This window comes from Falco naumanni, chromosome 10, assembly GCF_017639655.2.
Source record: "Falco naumanni isolate bFalNau1 chromosome 10, bFalNau1.pat, whole genome shotgun sequence".
In the NCBI taxonomy this organism is placed as follows: Eukaryota; Metazoa; Chordata; class Aves; order Falconiformes; family Falconidae; genus Falco; species Falco naumanni.
The window spans coordinates 8,122,955-8,132,569 of NC_054063.1; the positions used below are offsets into that span (position 1 = coordinate 8,122,955).

A 9,615-nucleotide genomic window follows, 5' to 3' on the forward strand; every position below is an offset into this window, starting at 1 on the left:
TTCTAGTTGGAAAAAAAAAGGCGCCTTTTGAAGCACTCAAAGGCAGCAGCAGTATTGTTGTCTCAAAAGAACTACTCTAGGTATTTATTTACAGTTCAAGATGAAAGAAAATATTTTGCCTCACAACATATCTCTTATTTTCCTATTAAACTAAACTAAACTGAAAATGGAAAGAAAATGTTTTATCTGTTCCCAGGATTACCTTCCTGAACCTTCTCATCTGTACTGATGCTTCCCTCATCTACCAAAGTTACATGCAGTCTTTCATTCATATTTTGTTGAGTGCTTTCAGATTTAAAATTAATGATGCTACGCTGCTACAGTATCTCACCGTCTTTCTGCCACTGTCTGAATTCAGCTCCTGGTTGTCTTTTGTCATTTGCCCTGCTCCAGAAACTATTAATCCTAATTTGATTCAGAAGCCCTCATCATTCAGATTTTTAAAATCAACATCATAAAGCCTAGAGATGAAAATAACATAACTCTGTTAGCCCCGGGTATAGGATTCCTGCATCCAGTTATGGATATTATGGATGCAAGTTATGGAGGTATGTCCCTTTGTCGTGTACTGGGGGGGGGAAACATATTGATCTGTCTCATTTATGTCAATGAGTCTTGGATCAAAAAGTTTCTCACAGACATGCTAAGCATCCACAAAAAAACCTCTCAAGACAGCTGACAGGTACTTGCCTTTTACTATCTGTGTAACTTGGGGGGTGGGTGGGGGGGTGGGTGGGTTGGGGGGTGGTGATGAACTCAGAAACAATTTGGAAAATCACAGTCAGAAGTGCCAGGTGAGGAAGAGTTGAGTAGACACCACCTATATACTGGTATAATTCACCTGGTCCAAGTCATGCTGCTTTGTGTGGTCTCCACCCCAGCTAACCTTCTGAGTACATGTTTTTCTGGGCTGGACAAGCAGATGTGGTTGCCAACCTGTTCTGTTGCAAAGTATAGGGAAAGGGAAAAGGAAGTTTTGGTCCAAGACAAAGAACTAAGCTATCCAGGGCTGGATTCCTGCTGGGTTATCCATGGGGTCATCAATATGCATGTCCTTCAAAATTCATTATCTATTTTAATTTCTCACGTGAATATGCCACTGAACTTAATTATTCTGCTTCTGGAGCATACCTTCAGTCCATTATCTTGGATATACTTCTACAAGGCAAAAAGATCTACTGTCTCTCTGAACTTAAGAATAGGCCTGATTATTTCCTCTGTCACATCAGTCTATCCACAGCAGTTCTGGGTTGACACTAGTATGCCAGAAATTACAGTCGTGTTTATCTCACACTCACCGTGCATAATTATGCTCTCCACTAAAAATAATAATAATAATAATGGATCGAACCATTAATCTTCAGAAGAAAAGTTGGTTTCACCCAGGGCAGAAAGTAAATTCTCTCATCTTTCCTATAGGCTGTGCTATGTTAGGTATCAACCTCTTCAGTTTTTTGGTTGCCAGAAATATCACAGTTCACAACAATCCACCCAGCTGAAAAGATAAGTACATAATTTCTCCTCAGCCATATATCCTGGAGGCATATATCCTGGAGGCATATACTTATGGAGGTGGATGGATAAACAGTGGATTTTTCTCATAACTTTTTACCCTCTGCTGTAATTCTCTCTGAAGCATGTGCTTGCCACTGAAAGCTTCATGGTTCTTTTACAGTTTCATTTGGGAGAAGTCATCTTAGCTGCGCATTCAACTTCTCTGCTAGTTTCTTCAACTCAGAGAGAACTGTCTTATATCAAGAGAACACAACCAAATCTTGTATTAAACTGGTTTTAGAGTGCAAAGCACCATCTGACACCTCTCAGTGTTCCACTAAATACAAATCTGAACATCAGAAAAAAAGGCCAAGCAGAGGAATGTCACCAGCTGACTTCTTGCAGCTCAAATAGCTGCTATTAGGGACTGTCTATGACAGACAAGAAGCCTCAATGCTCACAGGCAAATTAAGAATCTCTCTGCCACCATTTATCCCCTTTCTAGAGCTTACTAAACCCCAAGCTACAGTTAAAGTGGTACCCACAAAATCTAGGTCTCACATCCCTATATAGCCTGGACACTGCAGCAATGCAACTAGAGGGTATGACACACACTGTTCATTAAAGCCCAGCTGCTGGGTTTTGATTGCTTTGAGAGGGAGGCTCAAGGGCTAAAAGGAGAAAGAACAGAAGCACACAAAGAAAAGCCAAAAAGGAAAGAATGACAAATGTTTTTCTGGGAGTCAACAGGCGAGTTTCCCCAAAGCACAGATGAAGCTTTACTCACATGTAAAACAGCCTCTCTTGAATTTATTTTTCCAGAGTTACCTGTGTTGTCCAAGTCATATAGCCACAGGAAAAGCAGGGCAGGCCAACGAAGATTATACCCAGCTCACCTTGCCTAGGTGAGAAGGTAGCTCTGCTACCCAGCAACATCTCCCTTTGCTGCCCAGGCCTAAGGACATCTCTGGAGAGAAAGACCAGTTCCTCTGCTGGCTGCTCGGCAACAATGGCCTCAGAAGGTCCTGCTCAAGGTGTTGGTTCAGAGGATAATAAAGCACTGAGCCAATCAGCAGGAAACCCCTCAGCACCAAGGCACTGGGGAGGGAAGAGCTGAAGCACAACACCTATGAAAGTGGGGAGGGAGGCTTAGAAAATATCCTGAGGTCTGTTAATGCCAAAAAAGACAATCAAGGTTGTGCTATTAAAGTCCAGGAGTACCCATGAGTGTCACATGGGCTTTCAGACAAGACAGGTGCCAAGGAAACAGCATGAGCTCCTAGTGCTTGTCCTTGGTTTTCCTTGCATTACAACTAAAGAATTCAGGGTATTTACAGATTTCCACATGAGAAATTGTGATGGGTACATCCATAAAACACTAACAGAAAAACATGCATACAAACCTAAAGGTGCATGGATTGTATTGGCGAGTACTGAAAGCCTTTTTAACAATTTTGGAGTTTGTTAAGTAATATTCACAAAAGGCCTATAGGGATGTTCAGATTATTATAAGCCTTTTCTTTCTGATCCCTTCCTATGCTTTGCTACTCCAATCTCACTTCTCAAGTCAACCATTTCTTACACAGTTTGAGTGGCATGGGGGATGATCTGCTCAAAGACTAAAGTTAACAATATACCAGGGATATAGCAGGTAGTGAAATGCAAGCTGTGGTATGGAACTGCTGCCCAATATGCAACCTAACAGCGGAAATAATCAGAGCCTGCCATCATACAGGAGATTTGGTAAGCTTTTGCACTTTGCTGATCTGCCATATCTTCAAAACAGTGTTCCCAGTTAATAAAGCTTCTCTGAACAACACTGGCTAACAGGATCTTGTGAGCTTAGAGCTGGGATGAAGAGGCAAATTGGAAACTGCAATCATTACAATCCTGTAGCACAAATAAGAGGCACTTTCACACACTGCGAGTCAATACGCCCAATTTTGCTTTAGCGTACTGTACCCACGCAGAAAGAAACATGACTTCAGGCCCTTTCCAGTGACTGTGAGCGATAAGAGTTTCCACCAGGACAAAGGATCAAAATCATTAGAGCTCCTCATTCATTCTGCTCCCTCTTGGCAAAAACTATTTACCCTCCCTCAAAGAAGTAACAACGTTGAAAGCAAAAATGTCAAGAGACAGATCTGTCTTCCAGCTTGAAGGACTTCTGAGAAGTAACAGAATCCACTTTTGGAACATCTGCTCCTCACTGAAGAAGGGTTGCAAGATCTTCCAGGGTAGCTCTCCTGAAGTACTTTGCTTTCTGCCCTAATACTTGGAATAGCAGGCAGAGCAGGGTGCTTTGCACAATGCTACAGTTAGCATTTGTCCCCTGTGATTGTGACTAGATGTCCCATGAAGACAACTGATCTTTTTCTTAAGAGGAAAAAATGCAAAAATTCAGTGTGACGACCCCATCAAAATGATGAAATGAATAATAGTTCTAAAACTTCACACAATGACTGTTTTTAATAATGTGGGAGTTTGGGAATAATGTTAAATGCCTCAACTCAAAGACCTGGTTTCCTGTGTTGGCACCAGTGCTAACACTAATGTTCACACATCAAGCATTTTTACATCTTCATTTTAAAGAGAAATTAGGAGACAGATATACTTAACCTGAAATAACATCCCATTCCTCTGTGTGTGAACACACACAGGGTGCATTTTTGACAGAAACTCACTGTGCTTTCACTGTGTCCTTAAAGACTTCTCCATTTGCACAAATTCATTGAAGTCTCAGCTACACTGCAGCAGCTCACAGGTTTTCAGCATACAGATACAGTTCAAACAAACATCTTCAAAGAATAATGAAAGGTAGAGATGAACACCTACTCTTGTCCTATATCCCCCAACCTGGAAAAAAAAAAAAAAAAAGCAGCTTATACCAAAATGTAACAAAAGCACTAGCTGTATGAATTATAGTATTGATTTACCTGGACAGTTCTAACTATCTTAGTATATGCTCCACAGAGAAGACAAGTTAGGTTACTCTAAACATGTTCACTGTGGATTAAGCTAATCCAGTCTTCTTCCAAACTACTTCTGAACTAGGCTGGCTAATAATACAAAATTACACACCTCAACTGATGAGTAGGAACTCCTACTGTAACCCACTGCAACTCAATCACCCCTATCTATAGTTTGGCCATGAAGTGTTAATGTACTAGCTGATCCTTGTCCCTACAGTTTGTAGCGATGTGGACTTCAGAGAGTCCAATGGCTAATGCAGAATCAATCTTTCAGGCTTAGTCCCTGGGGAATAAAAAGTTTCTAATAAAATGTGACAGCTGTTCAAAGCCTATACGAATGAAAAGAGGACTTAAATCTGTAAGTCCATGAGCAAGCATCCCCATTGTTCAAATCAGTCTTCAAACTTTATTTCTGCATATCCAAAGAGCAAGGACCATGAAAATGGCACCTATGGAAGGAGGAGGATCTTCACCACAGCCCCTCTCTACCAGGACAGAGCTCTAGAGCAGCACAGGAGGATCAGGATTTCCAGAGGCTGCACAGCATCTCACAGGGTGGCATGACTTCTCTTCCATGACATTTAACTCGACACATCTTACCAGCATAAGGCATTTCTTAATGAAAAAGAAGCAAGATACAAGAAAGGATTTTGCACTTGGATTAGGTGTAAGAGTGATGAGTACTAACCCTCAGCTGATGTACAAATACACCCAAAAAACCATAGCCAAAACTCCTTCTAAGAGGGAATTTCAGGTCTTGTAGGGTGTGACTCTCCAAGGTTTGGCAAAGCCACTTATAACCTCACCAAAGTTCAATATGACTATGAGTGTTTACAAGCACAAGAACTAGGCCAAATTGAGAATGTAAATATTTGGATTCAGTTCCCCAAACTTGCCTCAATCTGCACTGCCAACTAAATCCCAACAGCAGACCAAAAAATCTGAAAAGCAAAGTTGCACACACTTTACAGCATAGAGACAAAACTAACACACATGACACTCAGCACTGGGAGAAAAAAAATAAAATCTAATTTGTAATTTAAACTGAACTTACGTTAAACAAAACATCACTGAAGTTTGGACCAAACTTCAGCTAGATTCAGCTATCATTTGGCACATTTTGGAAGTCTAATCAATCCAGATGTTGGTCCTCTGCCCTGCAAGAGACTGGGTTACATTAGCCGTGGGAGAGGAGGCACAACTAGCTGTATCTGGATTACTCAGGACCCCATAGATGACACAATGGGTCTAGCACACAGTGGTAACTTCGACCTAAACCACATTCTCTTAAACCATCAAAGCAAGTTGTTCTATTTTCCAGGCAGATGAGGTAACAAAAGTCTTCTCTGGATCCAAAGTAATTAACAGTTGGACTTTATGATCCCAAAGGTCTTTTCCAACCGAAATGATTCTATTATTTAATTTATTTAGGAATCTCAGTCCCATATTCAGAATTCATTTAGGATTCCAGATCACCTTGAGTTCTCAACATCCATGCTGCCTGTTTTGGTTGGTTGGTTTTGGGTTGGGTTTTTTTTTGTTTAAGTTTTACCCCACTTCTTTTAGCTATACATAAGAATGGCAGCCAGGGATCCATACAAGAGAGTTTTGACCTCCCACAAAAACAGATCCCAAGAGATTCACTGTATTCTCAGTTGCCAGTTCCCAGCTCTTCTCAGGAAGCATTAAATGCCTTTTAGTCCTACACCTCCATCACAGACACTCACTGGAGGGAAACAGAAAGGCAAGTGTCTCACCAAGACCAGGATTTGGGGTTAACGTTTGCAGGGGGTTTTTTGTATGATAAGAATTTGGGCCTCCTCACTCCCACTACTGTAAACTAACAAAAAGTCCATCCTCTCCCTCTTCAATTAAGTGGGAAAAGTACAAATCTGGTTCTTTAGCTTTACTCAGCTGTGGGAAACTTGGTTTTGCTCTCCAGTTAAAAGCAGGCTCTTCAGCTCACTTCACAGTGACCTCTTCACAAGGGGATAGTATCATTTCTTTAAATGCCCCTACACTAAAAATAGTCCTGCTTCCTAAACATGAGTGCTTAGCAGTTCCAGGCATTCCAAGATCCTGCATACCACTATTTTTTTTTAAACTGGCAACATTTATTTAACCAGCAATTAAAAAAAGGAGGCCCAGCCGCCCCAGTGATTCTTCCCAGAGGGTCTTAGATGTTTATGAAACACAATGAAAACAATAAAGTGGATAAAATCATGCTATTCCATCAAGTCTTTGGCAAGACTTCCCAACCAAGAATAAATTGGCATGGTACATTACAGTCAACAGATTACACAATGGTTTACAGGGTCACCAATAATAAGGGGTCACATGCTCCTTCAAGAGCTACAGTATATGTTAAAAGTCACTTGCTTGAAGGGAAATGGCAATGCTTGGTCCTGAGCTCCTTGGAGCAAATTCTGGCAGCCACATCACAAAAGTGCTGTAGGGGTAGGAGAGGACATAAGGCGCCTTTCCTCCCCAGCGCCAGGAAGGGCAGTGACTACACTGAGTAAGCTGGCTGGGGGAGTTTAGCACCCTGAAGGGAGCAGAAGAACGCCAGGCCAGGCAGGACTGTCCTATTTCTGAGAGGAAATGAGAGGAAAACAGATACTATGTTCTTTTAGGAACAGGACATTCTCCGTGTCCCAGTGAGACCCAGCACCACCCATCCTATCACCCCTTCCCAAGGAGCCCTGCTCATCACCCCTCCATATTCTCAGAGGAAACTGGTTCCACTCCAGAAGCAAGATGGCAGTTCTCTGTCAGCCTAGTTGCTAACACCGTGTAGACTGTAGCTAGCTTCATAAGGTGCTGACTATATTCTTAGTTAACTTGATAAAGTAACATAATTGCTTAAATGTGTTGCAGTTTTCCTTTAAATAACTGATTTTAAAGCAAGAGGGAAATGAATTGTCAAAGGCACGAATCTTACTCTCACCCATCAACCTGGTAACAGATTTCCACTATGACACCTGCAAAACCTGATCATCAAAATGAAAGTTAAATTTAACATTCCTAAAACATACATGATTTTCTCAAATCTCACCTTATATGCAAGATACTCCTACCTTTGCTCTGTTAACTTACCCTTCCACTATACGGAATATTTTCATCTACTGACTGTATATTAATCATGTATAAACAAAACTTTATTAAGTCTTAAAGGCAAATCAACCTCACTTTAATTCATCCTAATCTGCATCATCACAAATCAAAATACAACTAACAGTTTCATCCTTTGTCTTCCACAAGTTTTGATCACTCCAGGTGGTTTTAATTGCATTATTCAGTATCTGGCTGAAGCTAAAGACTTACTACTCGGAATAAATATTAAAGAAAACCTATTCCCCAAAGTCGATGCAACAGTAAAACATGGGTGTAGGAAACACTACTACTGACATACTCCTTGCAATAATACTATGCATCCGGCTTCATTTAGCTTGACTACTAAAATTCAAAGTACATTTGAGTGATAAAACTGAAGTAAACATAAGAAAGCTTTCTCATATGTAGCTGCTACTCTTTGATTGCAGTGACCCACTGCTCCTTAGTAAAGCAAACGCTTGGTCCCAAGCCAAAAGCAGTACATCTGATTTTTCCCACCAAGTGAACTGCCGAAGCAGCTCCCTTAGCTCTTCAGCTAAATCTGTCTTGGGATCCTAAAGTCTTCCGCCAGAGTCCAGGTGGCTTCTCCGCTCTTTTCAACACGCATGCAAACACTACAGCCGGCTGAATAAGCGATGCGAGTGGGCACTGGAAGGGAAAAGTGCCCCGGCTCCCCACCCCTCTCCGGATCCGAGCCCCACGCTGGGCGGGCTGGCTCCCCAGCCCGGTTACGGTTCACTCGGTCCCGCCGAGGCGGTCTCGTGAGCTCTGTCCCTCCGGGCGGCCTCTGCCCTCGCCACACACGCCAGAAGAAACGTCCCGAGAGGCACGGGGCGCACCGCGCCCCCGCTCCGCCCGGCCGCAAGGACCCCCGTTAAGGATCGTGGGGCCGGCCCGCACCGGCGGCTCCGCTACCGCGGGGGTTCCGCTGTGCTGCCGCCGCCGCGCATCCCCAGCCCGGCCCGCTCCCGGGTGGCGGGCGGCTCTCGGGCGAGCCGGAGCACCGTCAATCGTTTCTACCCCCAGCCCCGCTCCCCTGCCCAGGTCCCCAGAGGCGACCACCAACCCGGCAGCGTGGCTCCCCGGCCCTTACCGAGGCGCGCAGGGATGCGCTCCCGCCGCCGGACGCCTGCAGCCCCCGTCCCGCAGCCCGGGCGGCTGTAGCTTTTTTGGAGAAGCTGGGAAGAGGGAGAGAAAGAAAGGGGGGAGGGAAGGGGGAGGGAAGGGACTGAGATCGAGGGAGACAGAAGTATGCAAAGGCAGGAAGTGGAGACGGCCACGGCCAGTGCGGGAGATTAATGGGAACCAGTCACCCGGCAGCCAACAAAGAAACCTGCTCCCCCAGCGCAGACCGGCCCGGGCTGCAGCCCCGCCGCGGCCGGGCTGCACCGGGCGGCCGAGCCCCCGCTCCCGCCGGCAGTGCTCGGCCCCGGCCCCGCGGAGGGGTGGGCGCCGCCCCCCCTCCTCCCCGCCACAGCCCCAAACCCGGGTGCTGGCCAGGCGGGAGGGAGCGGGGCAGCCCGCCAGGTCCGGGCAGGACCGTCCGGTCCGCGGGGAGATGCGATGGGCAGAGGAGGAGGAGGGGAGAACTAAGCTCCCCCCGTCCGACAACCCTCCTCCTCCCTCTGCCCCAGAGGGGCGATACCGCTTCTTTTTGATTTAAAAAACTACGAGTGCTGGGCTCCTCGGCGCGGAGTCGCTTGCCGGGAAGGAAGAAAGGAAGGAAGGCGGCGAGCGAGCGGCGTGCTTCCTGCGCCGGGCAGATGGTTTCAATCAGGGCCCGGGGACGGGCGAGCCCCGGGGCGGCGGGGCGCGGGGCCTGCCCGGGGAGCTCGGGTACCGGGGGCTGCGGCACGGTCTGCGCTCCGCTCCGGGGATCTCGGTTCGAAGCCAGCCTGCAGGGACCAGCTACAGGCAGCAGTTGGTAAGACTCTGCTCCCTGGGGAGCGGGGGGCGAGGTGCCCCGCCGGAGCACGCCCCAGCCAGGGTCCCTGCCCACGCCGGGGTGAAGGTGGCCTCTGCGCTGCACAGACCC

At 45.8% G+C, this 9,615-nt stretch overlaps 1 protein-coding gene across 4 annotated transcripts in view; it reads right to left on the minus strand.

Moving 5' to 3' along the window:
• DENND2B (DENN domain containing 2B) overlaps positions 1–8,994 on the minus strand; it is a 183,560-nt gene extending 174,566 nt beyond the window's left edge. Inside the window, exons 1-2 of one of the 4 annotated variants that reach the window (XM_040608182.1) lie at positions 8,674–8,986; positions 4,179–4,350 (exon numbers count right to left, since the gene is read on the minus strand). The gene's annotated coding sequence lies outside the window, so the exon portion shown is untranslated. Of the gene's footprint in view, positions 1–4,178; positions 4,351–8,673 lie in introns of all 4 variants that reach the window. The other 3 variants (XM_040608181.1, XM_040608187.1, XM_040608184.1) reach the window with 3 other exon arrangements.
• Between the last annotated feature and the right edge of the window lie 621 nt (positions 8,995–9,615).